A 10,295-nucleotide genomic window follows, 5' to 3' on the forward strand; every position below is an offset into this window, starting at 1 on the left:
GTGAGGAGTGCGGCTGTGGAATATTAGGGGTTATCTTGTATCTTTATTAACTCCTTGATGAATGCATTTAGCTTCGGCTTTATTATTGCATCTAAATAAGTTGGTATGGTATTCTCTTTTATTCATGAAGTATCTCCGTGGAAATTTCATGAGGATCCCACTAGTTTTCGTACCTTTGCCAATTTATATTGACAAAAAGGGAGAGAATTAATGTGTAGTGTGATACTGCAAATACATATGGTTTACGGATCATTATGTAAGGGGGAGTGGTTTTCATGTTGAGATAAAATATTGACTAAGGGGGAGTGATGAATATCATCATAGTATTGTTGTCAAAGTTGTGATACAATTGGATTTTGATGCTTTGTAATAATACTATGACACTATATAACAATGATTGAGAGCATTTTGTTTTCTCGTTGTTATAGCTACGGATCTTCAACAACTATGATGCTGAACTTACAACCTTTAGGATCATGGAGTACTTGGAAGTGACGAAGATTTCGAGTCGCGTTGAAGATGCCAAGGAGATCAAGCATGTGGATGGGAAGCTATAATTTTTTATCTATTTTGTAATCCATATGTATTGATAGTTTTGTCACTAAAACTGACAAAGGGGAAGATTGTTAAAGCATTGCTCGGTCGAACTCGCATGCGTTGCTATTTCAAGCATGTTTTTCAATGTTAGTGATCAAAACTATAAGTCTTGATTTCTATCCTATTTATAGATGTCTCGGACTAGGATATAGATAGTGTAGTTGAGCTTAAATCTCTCGGCATTCATCTCTTGAAGACGAAGAACTACTAAGGGGAGCTTGTGGAACTTCTTCGGCAAAAGGTATGTGGAGACTTGAACTCATATATCACTTGGAAAGTCTATTTATACTATCTCCTATATTGAGACATAAGTCGTGTTACGATATAGTTTTCTCTATACACATTTGATATTTCGAGCTGAGTATATTTCGCTTACATATTTCCCGAAATATGTGTTGGTAAGATTTCGCTTTGACCAAGTTAATCTTATATCATGAGAAAATTTCCGAGTAACATCTTACATGGTTTGTGTGATACAATCATTTGATGTAGACTTGGAATATTTCGATAATGATTATTTCAATATCTTGAAAATTGCTTTGATGCTAATAGTGTGTGAAAACGGTTATTGTCATTATAAAAGAATGTTTCAATGATTGAAATAAATAGTTGATGATGTAACCATATTTGGATATAATCATACATAGTGTGTTCGCACATTAATGTATAAATCCATAAACCGGGAACCAAGAGTACGCATATGTGTGTATACAAAATTGGTGAAGGAGACAAGATAAGTATGCGTATCCGTACGCATACTGGCGTAAGTTTTCGAACCGAAAATATCTGCTGAGTTTTGGAATTACAAACTCCTAAACTAGTCACCTTAAGTATGCGTACCCGTACGCATACTGGCGGAAGTTTTCGAACCGAAAATTTCCGCTGAGTCTGGAAACTTAACAAACTCAAAATCCGGTTGCTTGGTTACTTTGTCAAATCAGTCAGTTCATGAACTTAAACATTTAAATCATAAGGAATGCGATCTTTGCAAACCGTGGCTATAATGTTCATGATTGATTCAAGTGAATCAAACCGATTTTGGTTTCGATTGTGTTTTCTATGCAATTGAACAACTCTTTAACTAGTTTCATTTGAGTCATTTGAACTAGTTATGGTTAAGATGAATAAGGTTGATATGAGAGTAATCATATGGCTAACCTCGGTTAACTATTTGTGAACCAACCTGATGTACACGTTTAGGTATGGTTACATAAACCTAAATGAGGGTACATATCATTTGTGTGTAACAAGCTAAGTTCGATCTAACGGTTGAAAGATATTAGCTTGGTTGAATCAGGTTTTTCATCTAACGGTGAATATTGAATGATTTGTTACCAAGGTAACTTGGATTGCAACCCTGATTTGAAAACTATATAAAGGAGAAATCTAGCAACTGGGAAACCTAATCCCCACACCTCTTGTGTGTTACTAGTTGCATAACTAGAGTCGATTCTCCTTTAACCTTAGGTTTCTTCTCGAGACCCTGTAGGCTAACGACTTGAAGACTTCATTGGGATTGTGAAGCCAGACCCAACTATTATCTTTATAGTTGCGTGATCTTATCTTGTTGTTTCTATTGTGTTGAGTGCAATTGAAATAATTGGCTCGAGATTTTATATCTTCGATAGGCAAGATAGAAAAGTAATCACAAACAAACTTCATCTCATCGTTTGTGATTCCACAATAACTTGTTTCGCTGGTTTTTATTGTGAGGTGATTGATAATTCTAGGATGTTCTTCGGGAATCTAAGTCCGGTTTATCAATTGGTTCCTGTTCACCTTGATTTACCAAAAGACGGAAAAAAAAAACTCTTGGATATTTATGTGGGAGACAGATTTATTCAATCATATAGACTTTTCTGTGTGAGACAGATTTGTCTATCAAGTTTTCGACTTTGGGTCATAGCAACTCTTAGTTGTGGGTGAGATCAGCTAAGGGAATCAAGTGCGTAGTATCCTGCTGGGATCAGAGACGTAAGAAGCGCAACTGTACCTTGAATCAGTATGAGATTAATTAGGGTTCAACAACAGTCCAGTCCGAAGTTAATTGGTAGTAGGCTAGTGTCTGTAGCGGCTTAATACAGTGTGGTGTTCAATCTGGACTAGGTCCCGGGATTTTTCTGCATTTGCGGTTTCCTCGTTAACAAAATTCTGGTGTCTGTGTTATTTCTTTTCCGCATTATATTTTGTTATATAATTGAAATATCACAAGTTGCGCGTTATCAATAAATTAGAATGTCCAACCTGGGGTTGTTGATTTACATTGATTGACACTTGAACATTGGTCTTTGGTACCGCAAGTTACTCCTCTTATTCAATCAGGCTCGCAGATTTCTATTTGTTGATTGCGGATTGAATTAAACGTTAGAGATATTAAACTCTTTGATATACTTTATTCTAGATTGAGTCTGATTGTCTAGTTGATTCTCTAGAAAGTGTATTGGAGTAAGTCCTCTCAGATTGCCAAACGAATTGTTGGGTGTGGTTGTTAGACCCCCGCATTTTCACAGGCGATGATACCTATATTGACTTTGTTTTCCCGCCAAAAACCTTTCAACCAAATATGGGAACGTATGAGTTTCAAATGTCAGTTATTGAGTTTTGAGCATAAGCCTAAGTACTTTAGGAGAATAGAAACGACACATTTGCTTAAGAATGACCACCACTTTCATTGTGGTCAACTGTGTGAGTCAAATATGATCGACTTAGGGGATCCTCAATTATTCAGGTTATTATTATGTGCTTTTAAATTTTTCCAGATCTTAGAACCCGATCTTTCGGATCTTACTTATAAGGAAGTGCAACCCATAAAAATATTTTATTTAGACCCCTTTATATAACATGAACCTGAACCACAACTAGATGTAGTTGTGTTAAACATGAAATTAGACAAGGGTGTGGTATGTTTATTCACTTTCTTGGTTTTTTGTAGTTTCCTTTTGTCTGTGACAACAGTTTTTGATGCAGACGACCCATAGTTGTTTCGGCTATTGCTATATGATTCGAGGTGATTAATTCTTTCTTATGTCTGGCTGAAGACTTCAAACTTAGCACTTCTTGGGAGGTAACCCATGCTCATGCAACACGGTAATATCTTTCCTTAACTCTTTTGCTTCAAGTGGTAACAGTTTCTCCTTGTTCATGCTTTTAATTTCATCTTTAGAACATTGAGGACAATGTTAGACTTAAGTTTGGGGTATGGGAGAAACTTTTTAATTGCATTAAATAAACTCCAAAGCTTAGAGATTTGTGTCAATTAAGGACAACACTAACCAATCTAAGTGGATGGAAGCATCTTGGTTGAAGGAGTTGAGGAACCCCAACAATAGAGTATATTCATAAAAACACGAAGCTCGGGTTTTAAAAATAACATGGTAGTTTCACCGTATCTCGGAGTTGTCACCATATCACTTTCTGTTTTTTTTTTTTTTTTTGAAAACTTATATGTTTCTCTAAGTGATTTAGTGGGGCACACGCATCGAATCTTACCACCGCTGGATGAAGTAGAGTGATTGAGTTACTAAAAATAAAATAAAGATCAGACCAATCAGACCAAACGGAATAATTCTAAAAAAAAACACTTGGATAACTCTCTAAAATCTCAAGCAAAGCTTTTTGTTGGCAACCTAGCAACAAGTTGGGCACCAACACCCTTTTGAATAGCAATGCCTAATCTATGAAAAATAAAGCTACCAAAACCACTACTAATGTCGTTACTAGCTATACAATTTTTCAGACGCTTGAAAAAACACAAAATATCCTCGCCAAGTTCCCCTAAGGTAGATAAAGCTAAGACTCCCAAACCATGGCCATGTGAAACACACTTGTCCAAATATTTAGTGTGTTTACATGACACCGCATTAGATATAGCTTTTCCCGGGACGAATGAGCATGAGCGAATTCCTTCCCCAGTGAAGGGCGAGACACCTGTGACATTCATACAAACATATTATCAATTTTCCCAGTTGAGCACAAGAATATCAGCAGGTTTCAAATCTTTGTCATCATCCGTCAGAAAACCAAGGGAAACTTCCTTACGCAGGCGCACCAGCTTTGTAACAAATGTCAGCGATTATATCACGAACAATATCATGCGGAAACTTAGGCCTATATCCTTAGCACAATGGAGCGCAGGATCCCAAAAAATGTCCATGGATTTGCTACAACTTGGGAATAAACCATTCTCAACAAAAAGTGGGATGCAAAACGATAACAAAGCACAACTCTGAACTGTATCTGTCCAAGGCACTGATTGAGCCCACTGATGGGTACAACCAATAAATAGTCTTCAACATGCTTAACAAGATTGCACTGCCACAAGATGGAATCTCTTGTAGACATAAAAAATTGGTCTGAGATTTGCATCTTCACCGCATCAAAATAAGTGACTGCCAGGGAGTGGATGGGAGGGGGAAGTATCATTGACACAATAAGTAGACGGTAATCTACATACCTGGGTAAATCTCTGAAGTGCAAACTGATAAGCAGAACTTTTGTCTGTTGAGAATGAGTTAACAAGAATCACCTTCTACACCGAGGTAATCTGACTCTGAGAAGCAAGGTAGCAGTAATAGTTGGTGTCAGCCATGGTGTAAATGCCAAGTCCACCATCTTTGATAGGCAAGGTAGCCAAACGCTGTTGTAAAGGACCAAACCCCTCACCATCACCAGTGATTAGTAGTCTCAAGTACTTAAGTAAATGATCATCAAAAAGGTCAGTGGCTGGTTGCAGGACTGCAGGACTGCAGGATTGGTAGTGCGCATTGCAAAATAAAGTCTAGACACACCAGTGCAACTGCGAAGTAATAGCATCTCACTTTGGGGGTCTTTGAGTTTCTTGATTGCAGTCATTAATTGAACAATTTTATTCACCCTCCTCAACATCATATCACTGACAAAGTTCAGATCTAGACTTACCGGTCCACCCAAAAGTTTGACACCATTAGAAGGTCTACCAATATCAGTAGGGAAAACACCATCACCTGTGCTTCTAGGATCAATAGAAGGCCAAAAGACTTCCGTTTTATTTATATTGAGATGCAAACCCCTGCAAGGTCCTTATGTTTCAATAATGCTTAAGGCTTTGGCTACCTCCAAAGTATCACCAATAATTGTGCCATCATCGAGGTACCAGGCATGCAAATAAAGTTTTCATTGATAAGCAATAATCTTCACTTGGGGGTGAAGTGTCAGAGCGAATAACAAGGGACCGAGAGGGTCACCTTGTTGAACAGGGGACATAATATAATGGTCGTAATAGAGTTCAGCATGCCTCAAGTAACAAAATTTTACCCAGCGAGAAATACCTGGACAACGAAGACGAACTTCCTTGATGAGTTGAGATCTGCTCACCATGTTGAAAGCATTAGTAAAGTCAATGAGCAGTATTGATGTGACGGACAAGAGAATTTTTGCTCCCAACGGGTTGGGTTACGACCCGATTGGCAAGCTACGACTCTCTGATACGCCACTCAAGTAAAAATTTTGTTCTTTCATAATCCTGCACACAGTAGAAATTTCATTAGTTCCAAGGTTAGAATTGTACGAACATATGTCCCATACCATAATACTCATAGAATCCCAAAAGGGTTCCAATTTCCAAAAATAAGAGACGGCTAATTGCCGAAAATAAAATATAACTGGTTGCTAAAATCATAGACGGCCAGTCGCAAATGATAACAGGCGACCATTTGCCAAAAATAACCCAATTACCCAGAATAATAGAGGGCCAATTGCCCAAAATATCAGATGGCCAATTTCCGGAAATCAGAAATGGCCAGTTGCCGATTCCAACAGTTTATATGGCCAATTGCCAAAAAAATTTACACGGCCAGTTGCCAACTCTAATAATTTACACGTCCAGTTGCCTAATATGAGAGAAGGTAACAATCATCTCTCACTAGGTAGTATGAACAACTAATAGTGCAACTACCTCTTACCAACGATATATTATGCCAAAGTTGCAATCATCTCCGAATAGGAGGTGTGAACTGCGAAGCAGCAACTAACCCTTTTCAGATGATATGAACAATCTTGTGGATTTGCGACTGCCTACGTACCCTCTTCGTTGCTCGAAGGAATCAAAAACGACCGTAATTCGTCTTTTTCTATAGATAGTATGAACTACCCATAATGGTAGCAACTGTCTCTTATCAGCTATAATCTCTTATCAGCTATCAAGTAAACTGATTCCAATTAGAGCAGAACACCAAATTTATACACTACATCTGCATACTGGTATGTGATTCATATATAACTTTTAGGGGAATCAAGAGATATGTACAGAGAATTATTTAGCTAAATCTACCATCAACCAAATAGAACTGAAGTCTCACACAAGTGAGCTTAATAAAATGCCTCACAATACATGGGCTGTGCAATCCTACTCAGTTGACGGACTTATGAAATACTACCTAATCAACAGGCATTAAGTTTCCCCAAAGTAGAAATTATGAACAAGTTTAAAAATCCTGAATTTACATACTACATCAAAACTCATTTATTTAAAAACGTGTAAACCATTCGCATCACTTATATCTTCTATTATAATCAGTCCGATTCACGGCATTACTTAACAAAAAAACCAGTACAAAACACACCAGATCCCTTTTTGAAGATACAAGGAAGAAAATCCTAATAATTCCTGATCTAAAACAAACACAGACGTATGCATTTGGGGCTACCCGTCAGCCACCGGCATACAAAAGAATAATTCATCGTCATTCACAAAATGCACCATCTGAAGTCCCCTTAAAAGTTGCCGCGGACCTATTAGACCACTAGTTACTCAGAAGATCTTATAGGTATATAGTTCTCCCTATAAATTCCTATGAAATTCCCATTCACATCAAAACTCATAAAAGATCCAACTAGAATAACTAGAACTCATATTTTCCACTTATCAATCTGACAGCAAGCCATTAACACTATCACGTAGCAAACAAATTGATACTCCAACCATTCGTGAACAAAATGAGTTCCTAAAAGAATAACCACTAAATTATGCATTAAGTTTCATAAGTCTACATAAACACAAGTTAAAAGATAAGTTTTTTGAATGCTATACACCAAAGAATAAAACACTCAGGTAAACACAAAATATGAAAAGATATTAAAATGAGATTCAGTGAACCCATAGCCCATTTCTCCACTATCGAAATCCACTCTCAGTTCTTCCCTAGTTCTCTGCTCCCTAATTCATTTATCGCCATAAACTCCTTTCTCCATACCAAACACGGATAAATTCCAACAATTAAATACAAAGTATAACAGGGCATCTTAAGCACTCCACGGTTCTACGACCCCAATTTCTAATGATACCAAAGACAACATAAATGCAAGAGTATTTTAAAAAATCTAAAAAAATAGCCAAATTCTAGCCATGCATGCTTTACCTTTCAGGCCATATCTCACTACATATAAGTCGGAACGGGACACTTAATATCTCATTGGAACCGGTGTTCAAAGGACTTTATTTGATCGGAAGAGACCTTAAGCTAATTTTATTTCTATGAGGGTCGAAACTATTGTCAAACAGGTCTGACAGAAAATCGAGTACTCCAGTTTTCCAGATTTCCCAACACTGACATGCTATGTTTGAGAAGTCATAATTCCTAAATTACAGAACCAAATTAAGCATATTATATCATTTTGGAAAGAGCAGACAACCCTCTACGGATTCTTAGAAGAACCCCATACCTAATTCAGAGTCTAAATGGCCTAAAATCACACGGCAAAACCGACACAGGTGCTGAATTCAGAAATTATCAGCCTGCACTGCCTGTACATCCTAGGCTCTATCTTCCAAACTAAAAGTCCGAATGACATGCCCTTTTAATATGATATATAGAGGACACTTAAGCGAACACTTATTGTGAAGGGAACATCAGCTAAATCTTCGCCTATGCACACAAAATGTTGGCCTCTAAACAGCTGCCCGTGCAGTGTCTCCCAAATGAATTTTATTCTAGATTCTAGATTTCAAAACATAGCTAACACAAGTTTATCTTTCTACCCACCTGTCCAAGTAAAACTAAACATTTTATAAAGCATTAGAGTAAACACCCAAGAGATAGTTAAGAATAATAGAAAACAGTCGAATGTGAACTAGGCATTCTTCATCACATTAACTCTTATTTCTTGCTGATAACTCATTTGTTCTTTAGCTAAAAGTCTCTTAGATATAACCTACGACCAGCTCACATAATTCTCCATTCATGGTACATTGAGTGACAATATATTAAGCAAACATAAGAAGCTAGTTAACGAAAGAGATTTTAATCATTTGACTACAGCATAAGACAATCATCTATTTTTTTTGTTATCCATTTATGGATTAATTAACAACCCGTTAGAACAATCATGCGAGCAGGTATCAATAATTATTTGTAATCGACACAGATGTCAGAAAAAGATCCCATATCACATAATATTCATGAACATCAAAATCCATAAATGAATATGTAAGTAAAGCAATAAGAGCCCCTTACCCCCATTTCCTTCTCCTTTTTGGGGTATTTTATCGAACAGCTTGTAGACATCTGGTTGTTGGTGAGAAGATCCATTTGTTGTAGATTTTTAACCCCTTTCTTTTGCATCTCCTTCCCTGCAAATTCTCGATTGGGTGATAACCTAACTCTCTCAACACAGTCCAAAACCATTACAAATTTGTAATCCAGGTACAGACCCAGTGCTTCTAATTTTATAGAACTCTAAACCCTCTATGAATTTCATCCATTCATCATCTATTCAAACAACAGCAGCATCACATATTGACTGATTTCACAGCCAAAAAACTCATCTTTCCAAATCCAGAGAACAACAAGAGAATTTTCTTACACCGCCGACCAACATAAACGGCATCAGTAATTTGATATAGCCATGTCTCAACCAAGTTCACTGATTGTGATTTTCAATTACGTCTCTTTTTATTTCCGAAGAAAGCAGAAAAAATCCCCAGAGAAAAGAAAAAGAGAAAGTGAAGAACAAAACTCTGACCCCCCGGATATATTTCTTTCACCGGAAAAACAAGGAACTAACAAATTTAGGTCTAAATGCAGACATATGGTGAAAATTGAAGGACAAGCGTAGAGACACGTAAAAGATTACTAGGGCACCTATCGGTGGGATTAAGTGCAAGTTTGCTATTTTAGCAATAACAGATTACGACCAAGGCCCCCCCCCCCCCCTCCCCCAAAATGTCACAAACACTAAAGCATCCGTTTCTGGGTCACTCCAATTGCAAAATTTGACTAACGGGTTAAGCTAAATCCGAGAAAAAGTTTGGACACTCATAATTGACATTTTGTCCGAGTGACCTTGTATCTCAACTAGGTGATTTACAGCATGTAAAATACTTTTCCCTCCAGCAGGAACACCAAACTCTGAATTGGTAGTCACCTTAATAAGATGACATGTCCTTTCCAACAGAAAAAGCAGCCACTTTCGAAACCAACCTACGTCAAACCGTGCCAACAGAAATAGGCCTAATACCACCTCCAGGTTTAAGTAACGGAGTTAAGTGCGCACTAGCAATAAACTCGCCTAAAACCACAAGGCATTTACCAGCCAACCAAAGATTGACAACCTCTGTAATCGATGCGAGCAACTTATCTGCAATAGCTGCCGCATCCCCACTCATTACATCGACCAAATGCTGCACGCGAAAACTGTCACGACCGCAAGATGTACCTTTAGAG

The 10,295-nt window shown here is 37.5% G+C and overlaps 1 long non-coding RNA gene across 1 annotated transcript; it reads right to left on the bottom strand.

Annotated features, from left to right (window-relative positions):
* Positions 1-4,558: 4,558 nt before the first annotated feature.
* On the bottom strand, positions 4,559-9,693 carry LOC113333430. The gene is made up of 2 exons (XR_003351978.1): positions 9,087-9,693; positions 4,559-6,097 (listed from the first exon to the last, which is right to left on the bottom strand). It is a non-coding gene; the product is annotated as an uncharacterized LOC113333430 (long non-coding RNA).
* Between the last annotated feature and the right edge of the window lie 602 nt (positions 9,694-10,295).

Source organism: Papaver somniferum, unplaced genomic scaffold (assembly GCF_003573695.1).
Source record: "Papaver somniferum cultivar HN1 unplaced genomic scaffold, ASM357369v1 unplaced-scaffold_133, whole genome shotgun sequence".
Taxonomy (NCBI): domain Eukaryota; kingdom Viridiplantae; phylum Streptophyta; class Magnoliopsida; order Ranunculales; family Papaveraceae; genus Papaver; species Papaver somniferum.